General features: G+C 34.9%; 1 non-coding gene across 1 annotated transcript; it reads left to right on the top strand.

Annotated features, from left to right (window-relative positions):
- Window positions 1-20,362: 20,362 nt before the first annotated feature.
- LOC128281588 (small nucleolar RNA R71) lies at window positions 20,363-20,468 on the top strand. Its single transcript, XR_008271832.1, has one exon. It is a non-coding gene; the product is annotated as a small nucleolar RNA R71 (small nucleolar RNA).
- Window positions 20,469-22,308: the final 1,840 nt, after the last annotated feature.

Genomic DNA, 22,308 nt, shown 5'->3' with positions numbered 1-22,308 from the left:
CCAGATATGGTCTTACACTCGCACACATATCAATCCCGATGCCATATCCCAGACGTGGTCTTACACTGGCTCTCATATCCATGCCGATCCCATGTCCCAAACATGGTCTTACACTGGCTCTCATATCCATGCCGATGCCACGTCCCAAACATGGTCTTACATTGGCTCTCATAAATCATGGTGTCATGATATCCAAATCCTAAGCATTCCTTAGAGTCACCCGGGACTTCTGAGATATAAAGCTATCATTAAACTTTCATTAAATCCTCACAAGCCAATTTCATTAAGGCAAACATACATATATTACAAAATATCAATTATTAAATGCATAATAATGGAATTTTTGAATTACTTACACCCAACTTACCTCGTTGCAAAATATGACAATTTGCGATTTAATCCGCAACCTTGCTTTTTCCTCAGTCAAGGTCGATTCCTCATTCCTCTCGATCTATAATAGCACATTTAGCTCATTTAATACATGCACTATTCAATTCAGTCCAAAAAATCAAAATATGGCAAAATTATAATTTTGCCCCTAAATTTCCACAAAATTACAAAATTACCTCTATGCTCAAAAAATGAAAAGTACCCATTTTGCTCATTATTCAAATCTAGCCGCATCATTTTATCTCTTATACCAACCCATATTTTTCATTTATTCACACGTTTACACATAGTTTTTACAACTTTTACAATTAGGTCCTTTTTATCAATTTCACCAAAAACCACCTAGTAAAAATTGTTTATCACCCATCACACTTTCATATTCTTCCATTAGACATCAAAGCACAAGCATGTCATTCATGGGTATATTTTTTAACATGAACCCTAGCTCAAATTAAGGGTAGAAATAGCTAAATCGAGCTACGAGGATTTCAAAAATATAAATAACATTAAAAACGGGGCTAAGATGCACTTACTTTGAGCTTGAAAGATGAAAGAAACCCTACCTATGGCTTCTTGTGAAATTCGGCCAAGGGGGGTGAAGATGGACACAAATTTTGACTATTTTTCCTTTTTAATTCTTTTAATAATCAATAGATCAAAATGCCCTTCCATTAAAACCTTGGTATTTTATCCCTCCTATGTCGATTTTTGTCCATAATGACATATAATGGTATAATTACTAAATAAGGACTTTAAATTTCAAGTCTCATCACAATTAAGCCATAAAATCAACTAGAACACATGTTTTTCACTTATTGCAATTTAGTCCTAATAACTCAATTGGACACCTTATCGGTAAAATTTCTCATTGATATTTTCACATAGGCATCCATATATATCATGGACCTCATATCATCCATAAAATAATTATTTCTATCTCAAATTTGTGGTCTCAAAACCACTATTCTGACTAGGCCCTAATTCGGGATGTTACAGTGCAAATTGAAAGATGGGTCGTGGTTTAAAGGAGGTTCTTATGAACATTATCTTATAGATTTTCCTGATAGATTTGACAAAGAAAAGGCTCAGACTACTCGTTCGAGTAACACAGCTACGAGAGGGAGACCACCTCGGAACACTAGAAATGCAGGTAACAGTGGTAGCGGGACAAAAGATTCTGCTGTGAGATATGAGGCATAGGAACTAAGGCTTACACGATTCATGCTTGAGAGGAAGCTTCAGCACCTGACGTGATCACTGGTACATTTTCTAACTTTGATACTAATGTTAATGCTTTGGGTGACCCGAGGTGAACGCACTTATATGTATGCACAACTTTTATGTCAGATAATAAAATACATTTTGAGTCTACTTAGTTTGTTTTAAAGTAATGAACCCTTTAGGTCGATATGTGTTAGTCAATAAAGTTTATAAAAACTGTCCTTTGATGATTCGGGGTTACAACTTTTCGGCTGATTTGATGTTATTACCCTTTGATAAGTTTGATGTGATTCTAGGTATGGATTGGTTAACTCTGCATGATGCTTTTGTGAACTATAGATGAAATCATATTATGTTAAAGTGTCAGAACGGTGACAAGTTTTAAATTGAATCAGATTGACTAGATGTAACAGCCCGTTTTCGGTGGTGTCAAAAACAGTAATTTCGAGGCCACTTAATCCGATGACTAAGTTCGTAAATATTATTATCTAATATTTATCAGTCAAATGTGAGTTTGAAAATTTTTTTGATTTCATAATTTATGTTATTTAAATGAGTTATTAGGTTCAAGTGGTAAGACCCTGACGTCAAGTGGTTTTAGAAAATGAGGTATCAAGTCCTCATTTTTATAAACTGAGCGTAAATGTGTAAATATTTTTATAAATATTTACGAAGTGTCATTAAGGTGGTATTAAAGTTTCGTTGAAAAAATTTAACGTTTCGATAGTTAATTAAGCGAAAAGGACTAAATTGTAAAAGTTGAAAAAGTCAATCGCTATTAGTTTAAAGGTGTTAATTAATTAAAGAATTATAATTGGATGAACTTATTGAGTAAATTCTCCATCCTAAAGATAATGGGATGGTTGGATGGTTGAATTTCTTTTATTATAATGTTTTACATGTTATTATTATATGATAAAGATAAAATAATGAATAAAAAAAGGTTAATAAAACTAAAACATAAGCCATCATCTTCTTTAACACTAAATGGCCATGGAAAGAAATAAATGGAGAAGCTTCAAGCTTCGGCCTAGCTTTGGATGATGCATGTAAGTCCGTTTTAGCCCCGTTTTCAATAATTTTTATGTTTTTGAGATCGTTGCAACTAGGTCCAGCTAGCCCATACCTTCGATTTTAAAACTATTAAGGATTTTGAATGTTTCCATTGATGAATCTTGTTATTTTTGTTGTTCATTGATGAATTTCAAATGTTGATTGATAATTAAAAGTATTTTGTTCAGTGATTTTTGATGAATTTACTGATTAGGGACTAAATTGTTAAATTAATAAAATTACAAGGATTTAATGTGAAATTGTTGCATAAATGGGCTTTTATGGATATCATGAACATTCGATTAAGCTTAATTTTGGGTAAAAATGGTTAATTTGCATGTTTTGGGCTCAAAGACTAAATTGAATAAAAGTAAAAATTTAGGGCCAATTTTGCAAAAATGTAAAAAAATTTCATGAAATGAATTTAATTATTTTCTAAATTAATATATTGAATAAAATTATTAATTTAGATCAAGATCGGGTGAAAAATCGAGGAAAATGAAAAATTACCAAAATGCCCCTAAACCTTAGTATTTCTATAATTTAGCCAGGTAAGTTTGTATGAACTATATTATATATAATTATGATTAAATTGAATTTTAATATGTGATTATATTGTGATTAAATCAATATACATATGTTAATATGCAATTTACCGTGTTATGAAACAACGTAAATCCAATAACGTATGATGATTACTGAGCCTCGTTTACACCTTAGGAATCGTAGGATAAAATGAAATGTCATTAGGGTTACATGATTTGGGCTTTGGTCCTAAACGTCCTATCGAGGGCTGAGGTCTGACATATGTTACAGATATTCCATAGCTTGTGTGAGCAGCATCGTGTAGCTACATTCTGACTCACAGCTCGTGTGAGCATACCAATTCACAGCTCGTGTGAGCATACATGTACAGGATTTATTGGATTACAGTTATATGAGCTAGTAGACTATGTGCGAGTTATCTCGGGTATCCAACGATATTCTAAATGGTTCAACAAGCATTATTTGAATATGAAGTGATAAGAGTTCGATATGAACTACGATATAGATACATGTGAATTTTATTGAAATGGTATTACATGGTATATTGAAAGTGGAAATGGATGATATATGTATATGATACATGAATAAATGTTGTGCTCATCCATGTTTATAATGCTTATGTTATATTTTTGTTTGGCTAACATATTTGGTGTACATGCTTCGGCTTTGGCCAAGTTGTGGTTGGATTATGCCACGTTAAACTTATAAGTTATGCATTGAAATGGTAAGTGCCTAAATGGAAATATGCTTGTGATCATGAAAGGGTGGTAAGGTTTAAATTATTTAATTTCTATTGAAATGGTTTATCATGTGGTTAGTTCCAAAAAGAATTATGTTTAAATGCACTAATTTGTGGCTATGGTTGAATGATATGTTTATGTCTCGTGTAATATGCATATGAAACGGCTGTGGAAAGGTAATGAAAATGTAACTTCATACTTGAAGTGTAAAATGATGAAATAGGGAATGATGAGTTGAATGTAACACCCCTTACCCGTGTTTGACGCTGAAACAGGGTACGAGGCATTACCGGACTTAATCACTAATCATCATATAAAAACCGATTCATAATTAATAACATAATCAAGACTATCTATATTAAATGACTTTATACAATAGAGACCTTCAAATAACATAGGTCAGTATTTTAAGCCAATTCCTAGCAACTTAATAAAAATTAAACGAGTCTCCATACATGCCAAAGACTTAAAATACTTTAAAACCTTTATATATCGATCAATAGTTTGATAGTGTGATTTAACCTCCGGTGACCTCCAACTCGAGCTAACATCTACGACACTGTAGGAAAAAGGAAACGAAGGGAGTAAGCATTATAGCTTAGTAAGTAAGTATGTAAATATTAATAAACAATACATTACCATACTTTAAACAAAGCACAATATGTTCCCGGAATATTACCATCACAAACACACATACTTTCACTATTACAATCATAAACAGGTTCAAAATAAGCTGTCTAGCAGAGTACTAGAAACTAAATTATTTATTTCTAGAGCTACAGAACTCCAAATTGCAAACCGTTAATTTTCCTTGAAACTAGATTCACATATATTATTACCATAAAATTTTCAAAATTTTTTGTGCAGTCAATTAGTACAGTTTATTCATTGAAGTTACCCCTGTTTCACTGCTCAACTGTTCTGACCACTCTTCACTACGAATCAATTTTATCCTCATACAGAACTCAAAGGATGTTCTAGTTTATTTCATTTGAAACTATACTCATTAAGGATTTCAATCATATAAATTATATCCCATAATTATTTTTGTACAATTTTTAATGATTTTTCCAAGTCAGAACAGGTGATCACATAGTCATTCTTAACCAGTCTCTCAAAAACTTAAATATCTCATAATATAGAATTCCTTTTCTTGCTCTGTTTCTGTTATATGAAAATATACTCATTAAGCTCTAATTTGATATCTCATTCAGCCTTTGATTCAATTTATACTATTTTTGGTAAATTTTTAGATTCACGTCACTGCAACTATCCAGAACAGTTTTATTGTCAATTTTGATCTTTCACACTTCAATTGTATTCATCACTTTCCCATAACAATCTTTCTAATTTCTAATCACATATCGAGCATATTGCTCATAATTTACACATGTATATACTTCAACTTATCATCACAAAGTCATACACAATTTCATTTAATCAATTTCCCAGTTGAACGCTTCAGAATAATAACAGATACGCAATGGTATCGTACATAGCCCACCTTTAAAATCGAAGCTCTCTTGTACACATAGTGGCCTTCACTTAGCACCACTCATGTGACCTAGATCGATTGTACACATAATTTTGGCTCTCTTGTACACATGGTGAACACTTAGTACCACCCATGTGACCTAGCTAGTTTATTTCATAGCTCTCTTGTCTACATGGTGTCCTCCATCAGGAACCACGCATGCGACCTAGCTACATATATCCCGTAGCTCTCTTGTCTACATGGTGCACACATAGTATCACCCATGTGACCTAGCTACATCATAATGTCTCGTAGTTCTCTTGTACACATGATGTGCACTCAGCACCATACATGTGACCTAGCTACATACCATCTGTATCATCCAATCTTTCCGAAGGTTCAACCGGGATATCTCTCTCTTTCTAATACTTGATTCCATACTTTCAATAGTCAATCATGATTCAAAAATCAGCTAAAATACATAAAATATGCTGAAATACATAAACATAATAAAGATAATGTATTATTTACATACAAACTTACATACTTTCTCATTTCCATGTCGAATTAATATTGAACATTTAAATCATTATAATTATACTTACTTTCAAAACCTCGCAATCATAGTAAATATATCAATTTTGCATTGAAACATGCATAAATTAATGCTTATCATAGATATGAACTTACCTCGATACTAAAACGGCCATTTTACCAACTTTCCCGATTTTCGATTTTTCTCCCATTCTAGATTCAAATCTCGTTTTTTGGGATCTAAAACATCATATTTTACTTATTTAATTAATGTGCTATTCAAAACAGTCCTTAAATCAAACTTTGGAAAAATTACAATCTTTCCCCTAAACTTTTGCATATTTACACTTTTGCCCCTAGGCTCGGGAATTAAACTTAATCCCTTATTATTATGTTTTATGATATGCTGATCATTTTTCCCTTCTATGGCAACATCAAATTCTCACTCTAACACATAGTTATGAACAATAACAACTTTTACCGATTAAGCCGTTTTACTCATTTTTGCTTAAAACCGCTTAGCAAAAGTTGTTTAACATAATTTCAGCCTTCATATTCTACCATAAAACATCAAAATAAACACATTTCACCTATGGGTATTTTTCCAAATATGAACCCTAGCTTAAATTATTGCTAGAATAAGCTTAATCAAGTTACCGAGATTACAAAATCGTAAAGAACTTGAAAAACGGGGCTAGAACGGACTTACTATTGAGCTTGAAAAACTTGAAAACCCTAGCCATGGCTTCCCCATGCTAATTTCGGCCTCCATGAAAAAGATGAGTCAATTTTGGCTTTATTTTCCCTTTTTATTTCTTTTAATTACCAAATGACTAAAATGCCCTTAAGGCCTTTCTTTAAAATTTTATCCTATTCATGCCCATTTTTGTCCAAACAAAATATAATGGTCTAATTACCATTTAAGGACCTCCTCTTTAAACCCCCATTTCAATCAAGTACTTATGAATTAGAACACATATTTTGCAACTTTTGCAATTTAGTCCTAAAAGTCCAATTAAGCACTTTATCAGTAAAATTACTTAACGATATTTTTACACAATATTTTAATCAATAAATAAACCTTAAAAATTAATCAGAATAAATTTTTTGACTTCAAATTTGTGGTTCTAAAACCATCGTTCCGTTTAGGCCCTAAATCGGGCTGTTACAACAACTTCTGCAAATAAGCCCTAATAGGCAAATTAAACTTGCAATCTATAAAATTTCTTATCAATACTCTAACACATGCATCTAATAACTCGGTAAATCATAAAAATTAATCGAAATAAACTTTTCTATCTCAGATTTGTGGTTTTGCAACCACTATTCCATTTAGGCCCTATTTCGAGATGTTACATGAACTGATGTTGTTATTTAAGCTAAAGATAGTAAATGCAATGGAAAGTAATGAAATGCAAATGAAAATAAGAAAATTTGAAAGGGTTTAAAGTTTTATAAAATCCTACTATGCTAGGGATGATATGTATATGTGATGTTGTGGATTTATTCGCTTTGTGAGTTATTGAAGATGGTTTCATGAATCTTGCGATATTGGTATAGGATTATCTTTGATATGATCAAAGTTTGTACGAGCTTACTAAGCATTTGTTATGATCAAAATTTATACCAGCTTACTAAGCATTTATTGTTGACGTAGTTGTTTTTACGAGCTTACTAAGCATTTATTTCTTTTGTAGTTGTTTTTCCTTTACTTTTCAAATTATTTGAAGCTTGATCGAGTTAGAAGCTCATCAAAATCTATCACACTATCATGCGATTATATCGGTAGATTTTGATGTCTTGGTTAAGGTTACAATGGCATGTATAGGTGGACTATGTCTAATGATTAATTGATGAGTTTGGTATATATATGTATAATTTTGGTTGATGTTTTAGCCGTTATGTTTTGGCTTGTGATTTGATACTTTGGATGGTTGATATGTTGATATATGTGTGTGGTCTTATGATGGAAGTTGAACATGTCCATATTGGCATGAAAAATGTAGTTGTCATCTATGATTATTGATGCTAATTGTTAAATGGTAAATTTGGTATATTTGAATGTGAAAAATATATCCCAGCATGCCCACGCCACCATCATTTTCCAACTTTTGGAAAAATTCATAACCTCTATTACGTTCTTGAAAATAGCAAATTCACTGGATTGAATAAAAATTTATTTATTTACAACCTAAATCTTACTAAAACTCAAAATTAAATAAATGAAAATAAATTTGGGTTGCCTCCCAAAAGAACTTTTGTTCAACATCGTTAGCTCGATGACCATAAATGTTATCCGTTTGGCTTATTGAGAATTAATTTTTCCATCTCGTGCACTTTGATGTTCTTGTAGAAAAGTTTTCACCTTTGCCCACTATCCTTGAAGCACTTCCCGAATTCCCCTATCATTAGTGGATTGAGGTGTCTTTGAGCTTCTCCATTCAATTTTGTATTTTTCTCTATCAGAATTCTTGTACGCTCTGAAAATGGTTTCAACCCTAATTTTGAGGCTTTCATGATAGCTTCACGTATTGGTTTTCGGATCACTGACAATTCCTCTTGCTTAACATCGAAATCTACATTCTTGCAATGTATGATTTGTAACTTATCATTGGGATGTCCCATATCCTAATAAACACTAAACCTAACCACTTCATCTTCAAATTCCATGGTGAGTGTTCCACTCCAAACATTAATTTTCATTCGCGTGGTACTCAAGAATGGTCTCACAAGAAGTATCTCAAACGAATTGGCTGAGTTCTCATCCTCCATGTCGATAATGTAAAAGTTTGTAGGAAATATTAGCTCGTTTACCTTAACAAGAACTTCCTCCAACACTCCTTCTGGATGCACTACAGATCTATCTGCAAGCTGAATGATTACACCTATTTCCTTGAAAGGACCCGTATTAAGTAGTTTATAAATTGACAAAGGCATAACATTAATTGATGCTCCTAAGTCACACATGGATTTTTTAATACCGACACTACCTATTTTGCAAGATATGGAAAACATACCTTGGTCCTTACATTTAGGTGATATTTTTCTTTGTAAAATAGAGAAGACATTTTCTCTGACACTCACCTTTTTATTGCCTAGGAGCTTCCTCTTACTTGTGCATAATTTTTTAAGAATTTTGCATCCCACGAAATTTGTTTAATGGCATCAAGAAGAGATATATTGATTTCTACCTTCTAAAAGGTGTCGAGGATCTCCTTCTCTTCTCGTTCTTCTTGCATTGGACTAGTCTTCCAGGAAACGGAGGTGATACTGCGAATGATTTTTGTGGTATTGACTCCATTAGAGCTTTTATGTCAAATTTCTTCTTATCTCGACCAGTATCATGGGCACGACTCGTGCCAAGTACAGGCTCAAAAAGCTTCCTACATCTCAACATCATAACACTTACATTGTGTCGAGGATTACGCTCAGTTTGAGACGGCAGCTTACCTTGGGGCTCCAAACGGCTAACTGTGAGCACGAGTTTGCTCACTTGCTTATCCAATTCCTGAAAATGCATGTCAATTTTTTGTTGGAATTTCTCAGTACCATTGGCTAGCCCTTCCATTATGGCTTCCAAAGACGACTTTAGGGGTGGTAACTATTGATTCAGATGCGGCCTTTGTTGGTACAGTTGATTGAACTGAGGGTTCGACCCATAACTTAGATTCGGGTGATCTTTCCACCTCGCATTATACAAGTTCGAGTAAGGATCATATCGCCTTTGGGGTGGTCTTAGAAAGTTCCCAACAACATTTTCCTGTTCTGTCGAATCCTCATGTAAAATCGGACATGAGTCCGTTGGATAATCTGGTTTAGCGCAAATTCCGCACAGCCGTGCTGTGCTCATTTTATCTGTTAGAAAAGTTTGAATGATGTTAGTTAACTTATCGATTTTATCTTCTAAAGATAGAGAACTTAACCCATGAACCAGTCTCATGGGTTCTGTGGCCGGTGGGAATTGTTGAGAGTTGGCAACCATGGTTGAAATCAACTCCCTCACTCTTTGAGGCGTCATATTAACGAGTGCCCCTCCACTTGTAGCATCTATCATTTTCATTTCCATCGGGACCAATCCTTCATAAAAATACTGCAAGAGGGACTGTTTAATCAGCCCATGTTGTGGGTAACTTTTACACAACTTTTTGTATCGCTCCCAGTAATCGTAAAGTGATTCAGCGTCCTTTTGACAAATTCTCACAATGTCCCTCCTTAGTTTGGCTACTCGAGCTGCAGAGAAGAACCTGTCAAGGAACAAACAAGACATGTCAGACCATGTGTTGACAGATCCTGAGGGTAAATAAAATAGCAACTCCCTAGCAGAGTCGGCTAGTGAGAAAGGAAAAGCACGAAGTTTGATTTGGTCTTCGGTTACTCCCTGAAACTTCATGCTTGTGCACACCATATGGAACTCTTTAAGGTGGGTGTGCAGATTTTTGTGCTGTAATCCGCAGAAAGTGGGTAATAAATGGATAAAACCTGACTTTAACTCGAACGGCGTTCCTCCTGCTAGATAGGTTATACATAAGGGTTGTTGTTCATCCGGTGCCGCAACAAGTTGGCGTATCGTCTGTTCAGCCATCTCGTTTGGTTCGTGAAACAATAAAATTTCTTCAATATACGATATAGTTTCAAATCCAGGATTCAACCATTTACCGCATTGAATGGCTTCTTTCTGTAGTTGTCGGTCCAATTTCTCAATTTTGGGTTCAAACTCTAAAGTTCCTGGTTCTGATCTGGTCATAAGGAAAACAAACAGAAATCAGAAGAATATCTCCAATCCCCGGCAACGGCGATGGGCGTCGAAACCACCAAAAATAATTCCTACAAACACAATTCTAAATTGTAGTAAATAGTGGTAGTAGGGTCGAGCCCACAGGGATTGGATATCGCAACCAACTTCTGTGTTCACTTATGAATAGAATATTCATCGCGTCAAGCGTCGTGTCAAGAGTTGTGTCTAGAGTCATGCCCACGACTCCAAATGTACCTACAACAAAAATAAACAATTAAATCAGAGGAGTTTGAGAATGTTTAAGAAAGTAAAATAATCTAATCGGCTTAAATCAATGATTGAATACTATTAAAAATAAATGTAAACTGGAAATAAATTCAGACTTGTGTAAATAAATAAAATAAGCCTTAGCCTTAGACTCGGTAAATTTCATATCAAGAGTCAATCCTTGAAAATTTATCTTCTCCTCCAAATGATAAGTTGGTTATAGCAGTTAAGAACGTCCTAACCACCAATTCTTCCTCTCGTAGCTGGTTCCGGTATGACCTGCAAACCAACCCTTACCGATTATCTAACCGAGATACACGTGTTCTCGATTCAAGATTCTGGCAGCCTTGTGTTTTGAAAAACCCAACTCAAATTAATGACCACAACCACGTGGGTAATTTAAAAATGATCACCTCTTCCTCGATTTGTTCTTGGAGATCCGAATACAGCACGGGGGACTCGTTTCGCCAACTGTCAGCTAACATGTCTCCAACCCAACATGCACTTTTTGACTTGTAATCGAGTTAATCTTAAGGGATAAGTTGTCAATCTCGATACTTAGGAAAAGAATGAAAATCGATTGGACGGATTTTAGCATGAATTCATATCTCATGATTCCCGATCGAAAAGAACACCAGCATAAAGCTAAGATGAAATTTAGTGAAGCATGAAATTATTCATGCTTTGTAAACTTGGAAAGTAGTTTTGATGAAGGGTTGAAAAATGGGAAAGGGAAGCACTTGGAAAGCAATAAGCCCAATTTAGTAAAGAAAAGAAATTGCAATTGAAACTAGCAGAATGCTTCCCGCCAATTTGAAAGAGAAAAAAAAAAGAATATTCCAATTCCAAATTGAAGTAGGAAATAGAATTAAGTGATGATTTCCTAAGAACATAAAGCCCCTATTTATATACATAAGGTTTACTAAATTTAGCCTAAACTAATTTAATATAAAATAAAAAATAAAAATAAAAATAAAAATAAAAATAAAAAAATAAAATAAGATCTTTTACAAAGTCAAAATATTTGATGTGTCCTTGGCTTCCTCCACCTTTTTGATTAGGCCCCATTTTAATGGTTATCTTTCAAATTGGCCCTATTTAGCTTGTTTTTGACTAATTGCATCAATGACAAGATTAAATCATAAAAGCACTTAAATAGCATGGTTCAGTTCAAAAATAAAACCAAATTAAACACAAAAAAATGCAAATTAACATGTTTATCATTACTCGACCTATCTTTTCTTCTTGGGTTGCTTCTGTATTGTTTGTTAAGAAAAAAGATGGGTCAATACAATTATGAATAAATTACTGACAGCTCAATAAATTCATGAACAAAACCCTTTCATTTCATTGTATTTAATTCCTTTATTCAGTTTGTATTATTTTCCCTCTTTTTGCAATGAAACTATCATCTTTCTTTCCAACTATCCCACTTACCATAATACTAAAAGTATGCTAGACTATTCGTCTAACAAAAGTTTTTAAATTCGATTGATTAAGACAATACCTAAGGAAAAATCCACTAGACTTCACTTGTTATTTGACTCTAAATCAGACGATTTATTCATTTGACTTGATCCGTAGAAATTCCTAAGTTATATTATTATCTCTCTCAAGACTAATAACGTCTAACCCTAGGTTGAATAATTGAAATCTCTTTCTAATTAACACCCTAGAATTACATTAACTCGATCTATGGATTCCCTTATTAGGTTTCACCCTAATCTGGAAAAATCTTGTCACCTTACCTCTAGGCGCGCAATCAACTCCGCTTAATTATGACAATTTTACTCTTAGACAAGGTCTATTCCTCCTCTGAATAAGAGCTTAGCTTGAATCAATATCCTGGAATATTAAAACAAGAATTAAGAACACATAATTAAGAACAAGTCAAATAATTATCATACAATTCAGATAATAATAACAAGATCCGTCTTAGGTTTCATTCCCCTTAGGTATTTAGGGGGTTTAGTTCATACTTATGAAAGAAAACATCTCAAAAGCATAAAGATAACAAAACATAAGAAAACCCAAAACTCCTGAAGGAACCTGAAGGGAGATCTTCAGTCTTGATGATGAATCCAGCTTTTGAGATGGATCAATTGGCTTTCCTTGAGTAATTCCTTGCTTCCTACTCTGCGTCTCCCCTTCTAAGTGCCTCCTCAGGTGTTTAAATAGGCTTTTGAATGCTTAGGAGCCCTCAAAATTGGCCTTTTCTGAATAGAGTTATACTTGGGCTCGGCAAGGACATGCCTGTGTGCGATTACTCCTGCCAAAGAGACACGGCCATGTGACACGCCCGTGTGAGGAGGTCCAAGCCATGTTGGTTTCCTATGTGGGTCTATTTTCTCCATTTTCGACCCGTTTCTCGCTCTTTTTACTCTCTTATGCTCACCTAAGTATAAAACATGAAATTAAAGAATTAGGAGCATCGAATTCACCAAATCTAAGGAGAAATCATCCATAAATGTGTTAAGCATGGGATAAAAATATGTATAAATTACGGTTTATCAAATACCCCCACACTTAAGCGTTTGCTTGTCGTCAAGCAAAATCCTCGACTCAAAATCAAAATAAATTCTTCTCAATTTATAATCCCTATCAATAATATCTCAAAATAATCCATAAGTATTCATACATTGAAAATTCAACTAAAAGTACATCAAAGTTTCAAACATTCCAAGTTGAGTATTTTATCACGAAAACATAGGTGTCTCCCCTTATCTAAGTGATTACCTTTGATCAAAATATCACAGAGTTTAACATCCTCACTAAAGATTAAATCAAATCACTCAAGGTGTTTAAGGACATCAATTAAAGCACTCATTAGTCAATATGAAAAGCTATTGCCAGAGGCTTGCTTGAAAATCAAATCTCCACCACTATAAATTGAGCTGATACACCAATCAAAAAGGTCTTTAGAGGGTTGTAACGTGGCTTTGGTTAGGGGGTGTGGTCACAAGCTGAAGGAAAAGGTTAGAATCGAGGTTGAATTTAAAAATTACCTAGCTCAAAAAATAACTAGTCATTAGTTGAATACAAGTCAGCTTCTTCTCAGAATATGGAATTAACACTCAAGCTCAAAAACGACGAATTACTACTGATATGTATTGAAGTAAATTTTTTTTTTACAACAAGTCAAATACATAGAAGAACAAAACATATCTAAGTAATTATTTCAAATCAAATCTCGACGAAAATAGGGATCAAATTAGAGGATTTCAACAATAATGGGTTATGGGTTAATATTGAGGGTAAATCAATTAATGGTTTGTTAGACTCAAAGGGGTTCACTAAGGTTTAATTATGAAGGTAGGCTTTTGTGGAGTGATTGGGTTAAACCTAAGTACCTTTATCATCTTAACATATCAAATCAAATGGTGTGGTCTTGACATGAATAATCAAGCAAGTTCTAGAATAACAGATTAATACTGACGCACTCATAATAAAAGTGAGCATGAAAGAAATAAAATATTCTCTAAAGGCTCAAGATCTCACAAAAATTATGGCTTTTTGATGTTTAAATTTGTGAATTTCAACTCACGATAATACCTAAACTTAGGGAAACAACCTAAAAGTTTATAATTCTTCAAAAATCAACTTATCATGCTTGATTCCCTATTGTCTTAAAGTTTAAACAATCAATGCATAAATGCCTATGTTTTAATTCAAGACATATCAATAAAAATCATAAATTAATTAAAATTCATTCTAATAGTGATATGAGTAATTCACGTGAGAATAAGACAAAATTCAGGGATTTCTAATGATGATATAAGGGACCCCCTCACACTTAAGATATACATTGCCCTCAATGTACAAAGATAGATATATTGAAAAATATAGATAAATAATCATAAGATAGGAAGAGAAGTGAAACTTCCTGAATGATGAATGAACTCCTTAATTTGGAGTTATGGAGAATAATCGGCTAAGGCAAATGATGAGAGTGGAGGAGGATACTCCGGTGGTGGTAGAGGTTCATTAGTCCGTAAGTCCTTTGCCATTGGAGTTTTTAGTTCCTATTTGATGATGAGCTTTGGAGCACTTTATGACTGTGATAAAATTAAGAAATCTTTAGGAAATATAATGGAGAATAATTACTCGTAATGAAATAGCCGAAAATAAAAATTGTAAAAACTCAAGATAAAATAGTATTAAAAGGAAATAAAAAGTAATTTCAAAATATAAACATAAAAGTAAAATAAATAATAGGTGTTTATAGAGAAATTGGGGCACACGGCCGTGGGGCATGCCCGTGTGCCTTCATTTCAGCCTGTGAATTTTAAGGTTTTTGAAATTAGGCTCATTAGTGTACATGGCCATGTTGCACGGCCGTGTCAATCTTCGTTCGCTTATCGCGTATGGAGGCACACGCCCGTGTTATTCTGACAGGCTCGACCACGGTCGGTAGGCACGGTCGTATCACTCGCCAGTGTTAATTTGGCAGGATTGCCCACAGCCATGTCGTACAGCTGTGGCAGCTTTATCGGATCCCATATTAGGGAAACTTTTTTGCTCTATTTTGACAAGACTGTGTCGCAAGGCCATGTTTCATCCCGTGGTATGTGCACGGCCTACGGCATGCCCGTGTGCCTGGCCGTGTGGTTCTAAAAATCCTGTGTTCCGTGACTCAGTTAGTGAATTAAATGTTAAAGACTAAAATTTAAAGAGGTTAACACCGTTAGTGCTCAGGGTGCCTCCCGAGAAGCGCTTGTTTATAGTCTAAGCTCGACTCTACCTTGTGGGTATATTTAGGTAACTTCATGGAGCCATAGCTCCTCTTTATCGTCTTTGAAATTCTCACCGTTATACATTTTGAGACGATGTCCCTTTACCTTAAAAGTGCCTTGTGATGGATGACTTACCTCTACTGTGCCATATGGAAACACTGTTTGAACTACGAAAGGACCTGACCATCGTAATTTAAGCTTTCTAGGAAACAATTTGAGCCTCAAGTTATATAACAGGACAAGATCTCCAACTTCAAATTGCCTTCGTTGCTTCAAACGGGCGTCGTGGTGGCACTTCGTCACTTCCTTATATAGGCGCGAATTTTCATATGCATTGGCTCGCCACTCATCTAACTCGTTCAGCTGCATCAACCTATTTTCATCTGTAAGTTTGGGGTCAAGGTTTAGGAATTTTATAGCCCGTAATGCCTTGTATTCCAACTCAAACGGCAGGTGACAACTTTTTCCATAAACAAGTCTATAAGGTGATGTTCCTATGGGAGTCTTAAAAGCAGTTCTATAAGCCCATAAAGCATCATCTACTTTCATCGTCCAATCTTTCCTGTTTAATTCTATGTCTTTTCTAGGATACATTTAAGCTCTCGATTCGCTATTTCAACTTGGCCACTAGTTTGAGGGTGATAAGGGGTAGCTGTTCTGTGATGAACTCTGTATTTCTTAAAGGTCTTGTCAAATTGGGCGTTACAAAAATGAGTACCCCTATCACTGATAATTGCTCTAGGTGTACCAAATTGAGAGAAAAGTTTCTTAAGGAATCGTACTACTACTCTAGGATCATTAGTAGGTAAAGCTTGGGCTTCAACCTATTTGGATATATAATCAATAGCTACTAAGATATATTTATTCCCAAATGAACTAGGGAATGGACCCATGAAGTCGATACCCCAAACGTCAAATATTTCACATGAGAGCTTATATGTCTGAGGCATTTCATCACGTTTGGATATATTACCTGTCCTTTGACATTTGTCACAAGAAGTAACATACCTGTTGGCGTCTTTGAATAGAGTAGGCCAATAAAAACCTGATTCGAGGACTTTATGTGTGGTCTTATTTCCATCGTAATGTCCTCCAGTCGGTCCTGAGTGGCAATGTTCCAAGATTTTCAATGCTTCTGTCCTTGTAACGCATCTCCTAATGATTTGATCTGCACATTTATGGAAAAGAAAAGGGTCTTCCCAGAAATAGTTTTTCACATCAGTGAAGAATCGCTTTTTTGCTAATGTGTCAATCCTTTTGGGATAATGTTAGCGGCTAAAACATTTGCGATATCTGCAAACCAAGGTACCTCAGAATCAAATATAGAAAAAAATTATTCTTCAGGGAATGAATCATTTATTTCAATGTCATCTGGTTCTTTGGTACTTGAGTTTTCAAGCCTGGAGAGATGGTCAGCTGCAAGATTTTCAGCTCCTTTCTTATCCTTAATCTCCAGGTCAAATTCCTGCAATAATAAGATCCATCGGATGAGTCGAGGTTTTGCATCAGTTTTAGTCAAAAGGTGGCGAAGAGTGGAATGGTCAGTATAAAAGACAACTTTAGACAATATTAAATATGGCCTAAATTTATCGAATGCAAAAACCACAACTAGCAGCTCTTTCATCGTGGTGGTGTAGTTTTCTTGTGCAGCTGTCAAAGTCCTGCTAGCATAATAGATAGGTTGAAAATGTTTATCTCTTCGCTGTCCCAAAACTGCACTTAATGCAAAATCACTCGCATCGCACATTAGTTCAAAAGGTGAATTCCAATCAGGTGGAATTATAATTGGATCTTTAATCAGTTTATCCTTTAAAGTATTAAATGCTTCTAAACACTCCTGATCGAAATTAAAAGGCACATCTTTTTCTAGTAATTTAGTCAAAGGCTTAGCTATGTTAGAAAAGTCTTTAATAAATCTTCTATAGAACCCAGCATATCCTAAGAAGCTTCTAATAGCCTTAACTGAATTAGGGGGAGGTAGTTTTTCAATGGTTTCAATTTTAGATTTATCAACCTCAATCCCTCTACTAGAAATTTTATGTCCTAACACAATACCTTCTTGAACCATAAAGTGACATTTTTCCCAGTTAAGCACAAGGTTTGTTTCCTCACATCTTATTAACACTCGTTTTAAATTTTTAGGTAAAGATGGAAAGAGTTACCGAAAACTGAAAAATCATCCATAAATACCTCCATGACGTCTTCTATGAGTTCGTCAAAAATAGCCATCATGCAACGCTGAAAAGTAGCAGGACCATTACATAATCCAAAAGGAATTCTATGATAAGCAAATGTACCGTATGGATAGGTAAATATCGTCTTTTCTTGATCTCCAAGAGCTATTGGGATTTGGAAATAACCAGAGAGTCCGTCTAAAATGCAGTAACATATGTCCTGACAATCTTTCCAACATTTGGTCAATAAATGGAAGGGGAAAATGGTCTTTTCTCGTGGCATCATTTAGCTTCCTATAATCAATGGTCACTCTCCAACTTGTGAATGCCCTTGTTAGGATTAATTCATTCTTCTCATTGGCTACAATAGTCATTCCTCCTTTCTTAGGAACAACTTGCACTGGACTCACCCAAGAACTGTCAGAAATCAGATAAATAATTCCAGCATCTAGGAGTTTAATTACATCAGCTTTAACAACTTCCTTCATGTTGGGGTTCAGTCGTCTTTGGGCTTGCACGCATGGTTTATATTCATCTTCCATTAAAATTTTGTGGGTACAAAAAGAAGGGCTGATCCCTTTAATGTCAGAAATTTTCCAAGCTATGACCCTTTTATGCCCTCTCAATACTTAGAGTAGTTCTTCTTTCTCCTTGGGTTGCAGGTTGGATGCAATAATTACCGGTAATGTGGAATTATTTCCAAGGAATGCATATTCCAAGTGATTCGGCAATTATTTAAGTTCTAGTTTGGGAGGTTCGTCAATAGAGGGTTTTTGCTTAAGTTCATCTTTTACCTAATTCCCTCATATTCTGCTAGTTTTGGAGAGGTTTCATTAGAGTTTGGTTCAGTTCCTATTTTAGAATCATCATCCATCCCCTCTCCTTAGGCGAGACACAGTTCCATCGTGTCCTTGTGTACGATTTCCTGAAAAGAATCTTTAGTAGCATGATCAATAGAGTCGATAAAATAACATGAGTCATCCTGTTCTCTAGAAAATCTCATGGCATCATTAATTTTAAAAATAATCTCTTCGTCACCTACTCTAAGTACCAATTTACCATTACCCATATCAATTACAGCCCTAGCAGTGGCTAAAAATGGCCAACCTAAGATTAAAGGCACCTCAACATCTTCATCCATGTCAAGCACAATGAAATCAACAGGGAATATAAATTTATCTAGTTTTACAAGTATGTCCTCTATAATTCCCCTAGGATATTTAACAGATCTATCAGCTAATTGAATACTCATCCTAGTGGGTTTAGGTTCCCCTAGATCAAGTTGTTTAAACATTTTATATGGCATCAAATTAATGCTGGCGCCTAAATCAGCAAGTGCTTTATCAACATTCAAACTACCAATTAAGCAGGGAATAGTAAAACTTCTTGGATCTTTTAGTTTGGTTGGCAGTTTATTTTGGAGTATGGCTGAGCACTCCTCATTAAGTTCCACTGTAGATAAGTCTTCAAACTTCATTTTTTTTGTTAGAAGCTCTTTTAAAAATTTTACATATGTAGGCACCTATGATATAGCTTCAACAAAAGGTAAGTCAATATGCAGTTATTCAAAAAGTTCAAGAAATTTACCGAATTGTGCATCCATGCGATCTTTCTTTAACTTTGCTAGGTATGGGATTGGTGGTTTATATTCTTTTGGTATTAGATTGTCATTGTTTTCGGGTTCAACCTCCTTTCTGTCAGCTTCTTATGGTGGCTTCTTTTTAGATTCAGCTAACATTTTCCCACTCCTTAGTGTAACTACTTTCACATGCTTTTTTGGGTTGGGTTTAGTGTTACTCGGTAGGCTACCTTGTGATCGTTCAGATATCAATTTAACGTGTTGACCTATCTGAGTTTCAAGCCCTTGGATCAATGCTTGTTGATTTTTAAATGTTGCCTTGGTATTCTAAAAATGAGTTTCTGACACCGAGATGAATTTTGTTAGCATCTCCTCAAGGTTCGGCTTTTTCTCTTGTTGGTAGGGTGGTTGTTGGAAGCCTGGAGTTGGTGGTGGTCGTTGATTTCCTTGGCCTCCCCATGAGAAGATTGGGTGGTTCCTCCAACCTGCGTTGTAAGTATTACTATAAGGATTATTTTGAGATTGAGGATTATTACCCATGTAATTTAACTGCTTGTCCTCCATGTTGTGGCCATGGGGTGGGTAATCTGGATTGCTCGATCCACCTCCACTTGCTTCGCACTGCATTACTGGGTGAACCTATGAAGAACTAAAAAAATCGTCAATTTTCTTATTCAAGATTTCTACCAGATTAGAGAGCATGGTGATCGAATCGATGTTATAAACGCCGGCTACTTTTGTTGGCTTTGTCCTCATGACTTGCCACTGATAATTATTTAGTGACATCTCTTCTATAAATTCATAAGCATCTTCAGGTGTTTTATTATTGATAGTTCCACCAGTGGCTGCGTCAACCATTTGTCGAGTCGAAGGATTCAGGCCATTATGAAACGTTTGAACCTGTAGCCAGAGTGGTAACCCATAGTGAGGGCATCTTCTCAAAAGGTCCTTGTATCTCTCCTATGCATCGTAAAGTGTTTCTAAATCCATTTGCACATAAGAAGAGATATCATTATGTAATTTAGCCGTTTTAGCTTGCGGAAAATATTTTAATAAAAACTTTTCGGTCATTTGTTCCCAAGTAGTGATTGACCCTTGTGGTAACGAATTCAACCACTTTTTAGCTTTGTTTCTCAATGAAAAAGGGAATAACCGAAGGCGAATGGCATCATCAGAAATGCCATTTATTTTAAAAGTGTCTTAAAATTCTAAAAAATTTTCCAAGTGAGCGTTGGGATCTTCGTCCTACAAACCATCAAACTGAAAAAATTGCTGTATCTTTTGAATTGTGTTAGGTTTCAGTTCAAAAGTATTTGCAGCTACAGTAGGTCTAACTATGCTCGATTCAATTCCTGTTAAATAAGGTTTAGCATAATCATACATAGTGCATGGAGCAAGATTCTGATTAGCAGCAATCGTAGGAGGTAGTGGATTTTCTTGGTTTTTAGCCATCTCATCGGTTGTGGTTGAAGTATCGTCCTCTTGCTCTTCCTCTGTGTATCGTAAGCTTCGCCTTATCTCTCTTTGGTTTCTGCAAACTGTACGGTCGATCTCACCGTCAAAAAGTAGTGGTCCTGATGGGTTTCATCTAGTCATAAACTAGAAAAACCTGTCAAAAGAAAATAAAGGAAGAATTAGAAAATAAAATAAAATTTTAAATTGCAATAAAAGAAAAATGGCTAAAGTAATAAAAATTGAGTGTTCCTAATATCCTAGTTCCCCGACAACAGCGCCAAAAACTTGATACGTGATATTCGTGATCGGTTTTAAATATTTAGAATTAATCGTTCTTGAAACTAACTATTATCACGATGAAGGCAAGTGTACCTATCGAACAGTAGTATAGCTTTAGCAAGACTGGATTGTCGAACCTAAAGGAACTAAGAGTACTAGTAATTACCTTCTTTTTATTATCTAGCCTAAAAATTAAGGGATTTGGTTATCTAAACTAATTACTAAATTAAGAATGCACAGAAAGAAAATTTGGGAAAATACTTTTGGCAAAATTAGATTGATTAAGACAATACCTAAGGAAAAATCCACCTAGACTTCACTTGTTATTTGACTCTGAATTAGATGATTTATTCATTTGACTTGATCCGTAGAAATTCCTAAGTTATATTATTATCTCTCTCGAGACTAATAACGTCCAATCCTAGGTTGAATAATTGAAATCTCTTTCTAATTAACACCCTAGAATTGTATTAACTCGACCTATGGATTCCCTTATTAGGCTTCACCCTAATCCAACAAAATCTTGTCACCTTATCTCTAGGGGCCCAATCAACTCCGCTTAATTATGATAATTAATCTTAGACAGGGTCGATTCCTCCTCTGAATAAGAGCTTAACTTGATTCAATATCCTGGAATATTAAAACAAGAATTAAGAACATATAATTAAGAACAAGACAAATATTTATCATACAATTTAGATAATAATAACAAGATTCGTCTTAGTTTCATTCCCTTTAGGTATTTAGGGGGTTTAGTTCATACTTATGAAAGCAAACATCTCAAAATCATAAAGATAACAAAACATAAGAAAACCAAAACTCCTGAAGGAACTTGAGGGGAGATCTTTAGTCTTGATGATGAATCCAGCTTCTGAGATGAATCAGTTGGCTATCCTTGAGTAATTCATTGCTTCCTACTCTGTATCTCCCCTTCTAAGTGCCTCTTCAGGTGTTTAAGTAGGATTTAGAATGCCTAAGAGCCCTCAAAATTGGCCTTTTCTGAATAGGGTTATACTTGGGCTCGGCAAGGATACGCCCGTGTGTGATTACTCCGGCCCGTGGTCAAGGCTACTAAATAGGCACGGGCATGTAGTCTACCCATGTAAGTCGTGCTTTAATCCTACCAAA

Source organism: Gossypium arboreum, chromosome 1, assembly GCF_025698485.1.
Source record: "Gossypium arboreum isolate Shixiya-1 chromosome 1, ASM2569848v2, whole genome shotgun sequence".
Classification (NCBI taxonomy): domain Eukaryota; kingdom Viridiplantae; phylum Streptophyta; class Magnoliopsida; order Malvales; family Malvaceae; genus Gossypium; species Gossypium arboreum.
Note: the sequence above shows the minus strand (reverse complement) of the source record. Positions and strands in the feature narration are given on the sequence as shown.